Here is an 11,814-nt window from a genome sequence, read left to right as displayed (position 1 = left end):
TGAAGCTTGCACATTGTTAATTCCCACACAGGCCTAGATGCTATAAAACTTTAATTGGACCATGAAGATGTAGAGCAGAAGGAGAGTACAGGCATTCTAGATGGAGGAAAATTTATATGCCAAGACACAGAGGCAGTGAAGTTTAGATGTTTATGGGAAATAAAAATTTCATCCATTCATTCATTCATTCCATAAATATTTATAGAGTACCTACTATGTGACAAACACTGTCCTAGACCCTGGATATTCAGCACTAAACAAGGAAAAATCTTTGTTCTCATGAGACTTTCATTCTGAGAGACAAGGGACAGATGGTAAACAAATAAATTAGAACCTTCAGACAGTGATAAGTATTATGAAGAAAAGAGCAAGGTAATATAGGGCATAAGTTGGGTAGAAGACATTAGATAGTGCTCTCAAGGAGGTGTTCAGTTTCTCTGGAGATAGGTTCTGTGATAGGACTGTCAGGTAGAAAACTAAAAAGATCTGTATGGGAGAGTCGATGGAACACTGTGAATGTCAGGCCTGGTAAGCTCTTTTGGGACATTTCTAGAAAACACTAAGTACTTTAATTCTTAAAGAAGTGATATCTGGTGCTCACTTTCCTGACCAATGGTCTTTTCTAGTACCCTGTATAGAGGAACACTTGTATCCATGCTTGACAGCTAAGTGGAAATAATCATTCTCTATTTGGGCACTATTACATCTTGAGTCATTTAACTTCATTCAATTTCTAAATGCCAAGAGGCTAATCTTGACAAGCTTATCCAAGAGAGCTTTAAGAATTTTTTTTTAGTTGCTCATAAAGTATTTTCAAATCACATTCAACTTCAGTTTATTACTTTTCCTGTGTTTCACGAAAATTACCTCACACTGAAGTCTACCCACACGGGAATCAATGAAGTTCAACCATTTTTCAGTTGTTTTTGTAAAAATAACTGAATTTTGAAAAAATTAATATTATTTCTTTACTTCCACACCTAAGGAAAAAAATGTCTCAATGGATTTTTCTCAAATATTCCAGTAATACAATTTTTCATTCAATGCAAATACAGAACATTTTAACTTACAAGGAGAATTTTTTTTTTTAAATAAATAATGCTAAATTGTTCTCAAGAAATGCTATGCTGTGAGTGGTGTAGGAGAATGGCCATTTTTTCTTTTTTTTTTTTTAAAGGGAAATTTATTTTTATTTATTTATTTATTTATTTTTGGCGGCATTGGGTCTTCACTGCTGCGCGGGCTTTTCTCTGGTTGTGGTGAGCGGGGGCTACTCTTCGTTGCGGTGTGTGGGCTTCTCATTGCAGTGGCTTCTCTTGTTGTGGAGGATGGGCTCTAGGTGCATGGGCTTCAGTAGTTGTGGCACACGGGCTCAGTAATTGTGGCTCGCGGGCTCAGTAGTTGTGGCTCGTGGGCTCTAGAGCTCAGGCTCAGTAGTTGTGGCGCATGGGCTTAGTTGCTCCGCCGCATGTGGGATCTTCCCGGATCAGGGCTCAAACCTGTGTCCTCTGCATTGTTAGGTGGATTCTTAACTACTGCGCCACCAGGGAAGCCCCTACAAGGAGAATTTTTAAAGAATGTTTTAAGCATGTGAGCTATAGTGGAAACTTATTATCTTAATGATTTTTGTTTTTCTTGACACAAAAACTATTACTCGAACACTACTAGCCTTGTTGTAGCTCTAAACCTCTGTACTTCCTTTAGAAGAGCTTGTAGTTTATAATGCTTACAGTCTGGCTATCTGGAGTATGTCTTATGAGAAGAAAACAGTTTCCACAAGTTAAGCTGAATGATATCAAAGAAATAGGCAATACTGAGATCATTTGCTGACTGTGTGTTAGGAGGGAAAGGCCTGAGAATGGAGGGGTGGGGCTGGGTTGTGGATCACATTAAACATTAGAAAAAATGGAAAAACATGAAAAGAAAATGGGGTAGGAGTAAGGTGGTTTCTGTGTTCAATAAGGACACACCATCCCATGAAATTAAGCCACAGTATCATGCTTGTTAATTTTGCCAGTTTTACAGAAACATCACTTATAAAACTGGACACTAAAGTATAATAAGCAAAAAGTCATCATTGCTTTTTATAAAATTATAGAGGTCACTCTTAGGAAAGCAATAGACAGGGTTAATTTTAAGGTTGCAAGTATAGTTTGAGGGTAGACTCCAAATTATTGTGCTGAGTTACTATCTTTCTTAATTTCATTCAGTTTATGAACTATGTTTTCAAATTTTTCGTAACTGGTAGGTGGGTGACAGGAGATGCAGCGTAGCAGAGTTTATGGTGACCAGGGATGAGAGACTGGGTGCCAGGTAAGCAATAAAGAGTCAGATAAAAAGAGAAGACATGTATTGTATATGTAATAGTCAGCTTGGGCATACGGTAGACTGGGTGGCTTAACCAACAGAAATTTTCTCTTAGTTCTGGAGGCTAGAAGTCCAAGATCAAGGTCCTAGCTCATTTGGTTTCTGGTGAGAGCTCTCTTCCTGGCTGCCTTCTTGCAGTGTCCTCGCATGTCCTTGGTGTGCATGTAGGGAGGGAGAGAGGAAAGGAGGGAGAGAGAAGGAGAGTAGCCAGCTCTCTAGTGTCTCTTCTTGTAAGGATACTAATCCTGTGGGATCAGGGCCCCACCCTTATGATCTCATTTAACCTTAATTACTTCCTTAGAAGCCCTTATTTCCAAATTTAGCCACACTGGGGGATTAGGGCTTCAACATATTATTTTTTTGAGGGTACATTAATCCATAGAATATAGAAAAGGGGATGGGGCTTCTAACAGAAGCAGGAAGTAGAAGAGTTTTACTACAACTGAATAATAAATTTGGCTCTGAGCCTCCTGGCAAATAAGGCAAAAAGGGAAACATAATAGGCAGTGTGAATTTAAATCAGTGAATAATCTCTTTGACATCTTAAGACTATTCCCTCATACCGTGTGTTTCTGTTTGTTAAAGTAGTTTCAGATATTGACTGGTAAGGGCAGGAGGTGGGGAGGAATGTATTTTGGGGGCTAGAAATTCTGTTGCATTTCATACCACACCATAGATTTCTTTTTTACATAGAAGGCTGATTTCAAACACTGCTTTTATCCCTTGGAGACTGGGTGGAAGATGTCAGGTAGTACAAGTTCTGGACTGGAGTTGAGTTTATTGCCACTAGAATTAAAGACTGGGCTTTTGAACTGTCAGTGCATATGCAGGAATGAAACAAAACAAGTGGAAAAGTCACAAATCCTGCAAGCAGATTTTTTCAAATCTGAGGGGGATTTGTAAACCCTATTGCTGATTCAAGTTAATAAAATACTTTTTACCAAAAATGCTAAAGAAGATCACTTATGTTAATTGTTTTATATTCAAGTGAATTTAAAATGATTTTATCCTGATAGTTGCCACTATCTATGGAATAACTAAAGGCAATTTGTTCATCACAAACTAAAGTTGACATTTTTATTTTAGATGCTCGGGGTTGGTCAATATAATGTACACAGTGCAAAGGGTTGCAAAATCATTTGAATGATGATTGTATTAATAATTAATATTAAGTTCTTCAATGGTTTGTGCCATTCTTATTTTTGTTTTTTAAACATGCCATATAATCTTCAGTTAAGTACAAAGACCTTTTCAATCACATAACCTAGAGATGATTTCACCCTATTTGTCTGCCAGTCTCTTATTTCTCTCTTCAGCAATGGTGAGGTGGATCCCTTTTCCTTGGGGAAGAGATAATCTGTGGTTTGTTGCCTTTACCAATAAGAAAAATGTTGGCGAGCCAGGAGGCAAAGCTCTTGCCTTTGGCATCTTTCACATAAACCATATCAAAAGAACCAGGAGGTCTCTTTCTGTTGGTGATCACACCAATTCTTCCCAGGTTAGCACCTCTGGTCACCATATACAGGTTACCAGTGTTAAACTTGATGAAATGGGTAATCTTGTTAGTCTCCAAATCAATCTGAATGGTGTCATTCACCTTGATGAGGGGATCAGGATAGCAGGTGGTATGAGCATCATGAGTTACCAGATGAGGGATTCCTTTTGTGCCCACAAAGATCTTTCTCACTTTGTACGACTTGTACTTAGCTTCCTTAGGTGTACTACAACGAACAACAAAGTGACCCTTGGTGTCATAGAGAGATGGAAATTCTCTCTGGTCTTGTTAAGGCTGATGAAATCTATTAAACCAGCAGGGTAGGTTATATCAGCTTGGACCTTGCCGTCAGTCTTAATGAACGGTTGCATGCCGATCTTCTTTGCTTCATTTCCTGTCAGACCATACTTAGGTCTGTTCCTTAGAAAATGATGAGGGGGAGACATTCTCTCAGGCTTGTGGGGACTGGTAGATGGACGAGGAACGAACACATTGGTCAGTTTATCAGCATCCAATGCTTTGGAGTTGTTACATGCTTCAGATGTTTCTTGGGATCATGAGTCATGGCTGTGCTAGCCATGAAAAGAGCATTCTTCAATCCTTTTTAGCTTGCCTAAACTTTCTTTGAAGTCAACTTGGTTCTTAAATTTACATTGTTTTCTCAAAGTGGTAAAAAGAGAAAAAATAATTTCTGATCATTGAGATCCTTTCAAAATGGCAAATTCAAGACTATCAGTGTCTCAAAGTATAACCAGAAAAACAAATATAATGTAAACCTCAACATTTTTTTCCTTCATTCATCCTTTTGTTCATTCACAATTTGATCAGTTTATATTGAGTACCATCTACATGCCAGGATATTTGTTAGGCTCTGGATAAAATGTGGTCTCTTGGAATTTCCATGCTATTAAAATGCAATGTGGTGTGATAGCTGCCATTCTGGAGATAAGCACAAGTGTAACTGGAACACTCGTGGGCGTCATCCTGGCTAGATGAGAAAATTTGGGTTGGTTTCTGGAGGAAGTAGCACGTGAGCTGTAAGATGAATAAGAGCAAGCCATGGATACAGCAGGGAGTTCCAGAGGTGACATTATATGCTTGGGAGCAGCTGGTTCAAAGGCAGAGAGGCACAACTGAGTGAAAACTTAGAGAGTGGCATGTGTACAGTGGACTATCAAGTGAGAGTAGTGTGAGGCAAGGGGGAAGGCTAGGATAGAGCTTTGCATGCCATGCTAATTTGGCACTCTCTCCTAAAAGCACTCCTAAAACCTTTGAAGGGTTTTAACCATTGGATTGGGGGTGATCAGATCTGATTTTTGAATGACAGTGCCAATAGGAGTGTGGCAAATTGATGGAGGGTGGGGTGCGAGAACCATGGTCTAGGATCAAGTTAGAAACTATTGCAGTAATCCTGGCAAGAAGTGACGAGGTCCTGAGTGAGACTGTTAACTATTTCCCAAAGACATAAAAACAAATTTCTTATACAATTCTGGGCCAGATGCTTTAAACAGTTATTTAGAGGAAAGCAGATAATTTCTGTTTACAGGCAAGGCTAGTTCATTTTTTTCCTTCTCATTAAAAACAATATAACCCATCAATGCAATTTTGAAGCCATATGATATTTTAGAACTTCCTAAGAAAAAAACAATAGATAAGCCAATATTAAATCATCCATGCTTACAAATAGTCTACTCCCTTTTCAGGCAACCCTCTGCAGATTAATTAGAACCATTCCCATAAATTTTAATAGTAACATATGTTCTGTCATCTGCCGATCTATTCTCAAGTCTATACAAGTATGACTGTATGCCACTGTGAACGAATGAACTGGAAAGATCAAAGTTATTTGATCTGATTCTATGACTTATAATTTTCAAATCAATATGAAGAGAAAATAGCAGGCATCAGACATCCATCTATGCTTGTACCAGGTCATACACTGTAATTCTATCCAAGTACAAATTTCCATGGTAAACAGGGCAAGACTTGCCAACATTTCACAGGTTTCCAAAAAGAAGCTATGTCCCTCTTGGGAGAACTTTGTAACTGGAAAAGAAAATCCTCACAGATGAAATCTCCAGCAAAATAAAGTCACAGACTGTATTTCTGCAGCAGGCCTTTTGCCAAATGTCTCATCAACAAATATGGTGCTGGCAGTGACCCGTCTATGGTAGATGGGTAAAATGCTACCACCAAACCTTGTTTTTATTTGCTCACAGCTTCCTAGGAAAAAAAAAAAAATCTGACTTTGAGTTGAAATTTTCCACGTTTCATCCCAGTCCAAAGGTGACTTAAAAAAAAAAAAATTTTTTTTTGGAAAGTTGAATTAAAGTCAAGTGAAATTTGTAAAGTTTAGTCATTTGGGGAGGTATGTGTACACAAAGATCTCAGTGGGTAACACAAAAAAATTATATTTTCCTTTTCCTTGTGACTTTTGAGAGACTAAATCCTTTTGGCTCTTTCTTTTAAAAGGATTTAACCCTGTCTCAGTTACAGGGGCAGGAAACCAACCACTTTTTTCAAGTTATTCAAACAGTTTTTTGCCTAGGAAGTACTAATAAAATAAGACTTTACATATTAAATCCACTAGTAGTTTAAAAAATTTAGAATGTCCTCACATACATTTGACAGAAAAAAATATTCACAAATAATGAGTGTAATTCAATTAAATTCAACACATCTACTAAGTACCAGGCACTAAGTCAGTGTTTAGTGTTCGAGGTATATAAAGCTGAATAAGGCAGGTCCTGTCCTCCAGAAATGTATTATTTGGTAGTGGAGATAAGAGTAACAAAAATGGCAATAATATAAGGCAGGATACAGTAAGTGTAGAGGTATAAGCAAAGTGATGTGGGACCACAGAAATGGAGAAATTAATGTTGATTGTAGGATGGGAATAGTTTATTCTGGGTTTTGAAAGATTGAGAATGGCAAAGATCATTGAGTTGGGAAGGACATTTCAGACTAGAGGCCACTGTGAGTACACCAATTGAGGTTAGAGATGGGACTAGTCAAGGTGGCTGCAGAGTTGGATATGACAAAGGAAGGAGTAGAAAATAAAGTTGGGAAATTTGAAAAGTTAGTCTCAGAGTTTCTCAATGGGTATGCTACTGGTTTTCTGGGGTGGATGGGTCTTTGTCATCTTAGGGAGTGTGCATCTCTGGTCCCAGCCTTCTAAAAGCCATCAGTGCTGCATGGCATTTTGACCACTGAAAAGAATCCCCAAAGATTTTCAAACACATCCTGGGGCAGGCAGTATCACCTCTGAAGAAAATGACTGAAGGTGGCTTGGATTCCAAATTTGGGAGCAGTCCTTAGTTCTGTAGGTGGTGAGCATCTACAAAAATGATTCTGACTAGAGCAAAGACACGAGCAGACTTGGGATTCAGGACAATGATTTCTGGAGATTGAATCAGAGGAGGGAAAGAATTGGATAATCAATTCAGTCTATTGCAATAGTCTGGAGAAGAGTCAATGTGGACTTAAACTAAATTTCATCACTTTCATGCCTAAAAACATTAATAGACATTATTATTATTATTTTAGCTATTCCTTTTACCTCTGATACTCCATAGCACTGCATTGTGGACCTCTTTGTGCTGTAGCTGCTTTCCTGTTTTTTTCTTTCCCCAAATTAATATCATATGGTAAAGTCAGTATTACAAAACAAGATTTTTAGAGGGTGATCATAACACCCTTTCTACAACACACTTTCTAATTATAGCATATACACGTGGGGGCGTGGAAAGCTCTATTTAAAAACAGGACAGAAAGAATGCTGTTTCTCTGTTTCATTTTAGATAGTGTTTGGATTCTTTCACTTCTTGAGTGGTTGTTTTTCTTTTTCGTTTGCTCTCTCTTTTTAAAGAAAGACTCTGTTGACAGTAGATTGAATAGTTTTGAATCCCAGATGCCAGTGCAGTGGAAACTCAAAGTGGATAGGCAGATGGAGTCTTTCAGAAGCACCACTAGTTTCCAAAACAGAAGACGGTGCCCAAGGAAGTAGGTAGTGTCACTACTTGGATGTGTGCAGGAAATCCTCCAGACTAGTGGTGAGGGGTGCAGAGCACGGCTGCCCTCACAGAAGCACCAGTCTGCACATCTCAAAAGGGCGTCCTGACTCAACACAGCAGCTGTGATCACATCTTGTAATGTGTCCTTCTCTCCCAGCTGCTGAAGTATTGCTGCCTTCTGGTTTCCCCAGGGAACTTTGGAAGGGACGATACTGACAGAAGATCAACAACAGATATGTTATGCTTAGGGTTTTTTTTTTTTTTTTCTAAAAAACCCTCTTCAGGAAACATTCAGGTGGTTTTCCATTTGAAACAAAATGGGATTTCAAGCCCATTAAGCAACGGAAAACTCGTACCACATCTATGCAGAAGCTCAAGGACTTGAGATCACAAATTTGAACCTGATCCTAGTCATTAGTGAGGCTCTCATTCTCCAAACCTCACCTGAACTTTCAGCTAGGCTCCTGTTAAGGGTCTCTAAAACTGGCTTGGGACCCCACTCAGTTTTTCTAGGGCTCTATTCCCTTCAGTTTCTCTTGTGAAAAATTGTTAATTTTGCTCTTCATTTAAGAACATACTGAAAAAATAATGATTACAATGTTTTTAATTTTCTTGGTACTTTATATGTTATAAAGCATTTTCATATATATATTAATCTATTAAATACTCTGAAGCACAGAGGATTAAGGGACTTAAGCAAGGTCACAGAATGAAAAATCCAGAACTCAGGTCCAGGTCTTTTGACTCTGAGCCCATGCTGTTCCCTCTACAGTTTGCTATTTAATTACCAGCACTTCGATCCCCTGAACTGATGGTGAGGAGGGCAAGAATTTCTGAGCGATAAGATCTCCAGTTCCGACCTAGGGTCTGCCGCTTTGAATAATGAGAATCAGTTCCATTGGGAGTTTCTAGAACTGTCTTTTAGAAGTTTGTGGTTTATGGCCCTCAGTGATAGGAGAGGCCAGTAGCCCCAGCTCCTGGTGACCATTCCTCCCTATGTTGTTGCACGCAGTAACTCCGGGCAGCATTCTCTGCTGGCTGTGGTAACTCCCAGTTGTTCCTGTCAACAGCTTTTGAAAGGTCCTCTGGGCCATTCCAGAATTTCTTGCTTCCTGGAATAGCTCCTTGGCCAGTGGACAGCACAGCGTCACAACCTCAGCACCACCGCTAAGGGCAGATCACAGCTCTAGTGCACCACAGCTCTTCGTGGAACTTCTTCAAATAAGCCCCCAAAGTGACTCAGGGGAAGCAAGACTCTGTAAGGGCCTGTAATTTCACACTGGGTTTTGCTGGACTCTAATAAGACAAATTTGGGTCTCCTGAGTTTCCACTGCTTCAGAGTGAGTGCCTTGATATTCTTCTTTCAGAAGTCACACGTTTGCCCATAAAATTTCTCTCTGCGTGCTCAGTCCTTCCTTATTGTGTGTTTATGTGAAACGAGCCCCAGAAACTGCCCTACGTATCTCCAGACTCTCAAGCCCTCAGGATTTTCTAACACTGACCCTGGGTTATGTAGAAACTCACAGTTAGTCTCAATAACCACTTAGCAATAACAGTAAGGTGAGGTTTATTTAGAGCTTGCCACATGCCAAGACCTTTTCTAAGTGCTTTCTGTTAACTTTTAAAATCCTCATAACACATCCCTGAGGAAAGTCCTGTTATAAGCCCCTTTTAAAAACAAGGAAAAGGAGACTTATGATGTTAAAAAAAAATCTGCTCAGGAGGTAATGGATGGGAGGTCTGCCTTCTGGTTGTTTCTGAATTCCAGAAGTTTCTAGTGGATAAGAAGGTATATCATGTTAAAAAATTTGAGCACCTACTTTATCCTTGCAGAATGCCACGTTTTCCCTGAGGGCAGACTTCTTTAAGCCTCCTGTGGTCTGGACAGAGCTAAGATTTCTGGGGCAGACACTTCTTTTCTCACCTAACAGCCATTCCTGTTTCTTCCTTGCCAAAGTCCCTGGCTTTGTTCATATGGCAATGTGCTGTGGAGCCTCAAGGGACTGGATCCTTGTTGGCCTCATTCAACCACAGAGATCCCATTCTTCTTTGCATGTTGGGTATAGGGGCAGTTCTGGATGAGTTGGGGGATCTTTGGGGTGCTTCTAGACCTTCTAGACAAGATATTCCTCTTTGAGTGAATACAGAACCACATGAGGTGAAAGCCCCTTTGCTCTCATTCTTCCCTTCCTGCTTTGGATGATGTTGAGTGAGGAGGTGCTATCTGGGCCTCAGAGAGCTTTTGGCCATTAGATTACAAGCCTGAGGATAGAAACCAATATCCTGTGGCTGGCAAAATGGGATAATAAAAAAAAAGCCTGGGTCTTTTTTAATGACATGGAGCCTCCAAATTAACCCTGGGATCACTTCTGAATTTCTCATGAACTTGATAATAACTGTCCTTTTATTTATGCCAATGCTTACCAAAATGTTAGAAGTATGTGTCAGTACACAAACTGTTTCTTACTGCTCTGTAAAGAGATAAGAACAGATATTGAGAATAAGGGTTTAGATACTTCCATAGTACATTGTTTGACATTGTTGTTAAACCAGCATCAGTAGACTTGTTGAACAAAATATTGACCAGTCCAAGATGGATTGAAAATTAAAAGGACAACAACAATGCCATAGGTAATTTAGTTGATAATTCAATGGACTTTTTTCTTACTGTCAGCTAAGAGTGTTCCTAACCCTTACGAAAAGAAGTTTGTGCCCACATGACTGGTATGCTCTCAAATTTAAACAGATTTATGTCACACGGTAGAGGCTTAGACACAACTGGCCTTTCGCCTAGAGGCTATCTTAATAAAGGTGTCATTCTGTTTGATCTGATTCTTCTGTGGTTGTCATGCTTTGAGGGAAAACCAAGCCACTTCAGGTAAAGCAGGGCGGCACAGACTGGTCACTTAGTAAAGAGAGCAAAAGTATGAAGTTGGCAACATTCAGCTGCGTGCTCTGTCATGTGGTTGTTCAGGGGTCCCTGCCACCCAGCCAGTCTGCCATTCCTCTTCTTCTCTCCCCCATTCTTGTTTTTGCTCTCAGCCTGATGTGAATTCATCTTTAATAAGTTTTTTTTAATTTTTATTTTTTATTGAAGTAAAGTTGATTTACAATATAAGGTAAAGCAGGTAATCACTACAGCTTAGTGATTCAGTATTTTTACAGATTATACTCCATTAAAAGTTATTATAAGGTAATGGCTATAAGTCCCTGTGCTGTACAATATATCCTTATTGCTTATGTATTTTATACATAATAGTGTGTGTCTCTTAATCCCATACCCCTAATTTGCTCCTCCCCCATCCTTCTCACCTTTGGTAACCACTAGTTTGTTTTCTTTGGGTGTGAGTCGTTTCTGTTCAGCATATATGTTCATTTGTATTATTCTTATTTTTAAATTCTTATTTAAAATTTTTTATTTGTGTAATTTAAACAAATTTTTATACAATTTTTTTTAAATTATTTTTTTATTTATGGCTGTGTTGGGTCTTCGTTTCTGTGCGAGGGCTTTCTCTAGTTGCAGCAAGTGGGGGCCACTCTTCATCGCGGTGCGTGGGCCTCTCACTGTCGTGGCCTCTCTTGTTGTGGAGCACAGGCTCCAGACGTGCAGGCTCAGTAGTTGTGGCTCACGGGCCTAGTTGCTCCGCAGCATGTGGGATCTTCCCAGACCAGGGCTCAAACCCGTGTCCCCTGCATTAGCAGGCAGATTCTCAACCACTGCGCCACCAGGGAAGCCCTTTATACAATTTTTAAAGATTACTTTCCATTTAGTTGTTACAAAATATTGACTATATTCCCCGCATCGTACTATACATCCTTGAATCTATCTTACACCCAATAGCTTATACCTCCCACTCCCTCACCCCGAGATTGCCCCTCCCGCCCACAGCTGGTAACTACTAGTTCGTTCTCTGTATCTGTGAGTCTGCTTCTTTTTTG

General features: G+C 39.5%; 1 pseudogene; it reads right to left on the bottom strand.

Moving 5' to 3' along the window:
* Positions 1-3,648: 3,648 nt before the first annotated feature.
* On the bottom strand, positions 3,649-4,427 carry LOC133087002 (small ribosomal subunit protein eS4, X isoform-like; annotated as a pseudogene).
* Between the last annotated feature and the right edge of the window lie 7,387 nt (positions 4,428-11,814).

The sequence above is a fragment of the Eubalaena glacialis genome, chromosome 3 (genome assembly GCF_028564815.1).
Source record: "Eubalaena glacialis isolate mEubGla1 chromosome 3, mEubGla1.1.hap2.+ XY, whole genome shotgun sequence".
NCBI classification, from domain to species: Eukaryota; Metazoa; Chordata; class Mammalia; order Artiodactyla; family Balaenidae; genus Eubalaena; species Eubalaena glacialis.
This window is presented reverse-complemented; position numbering and strand designations above follow the sequence as displayed.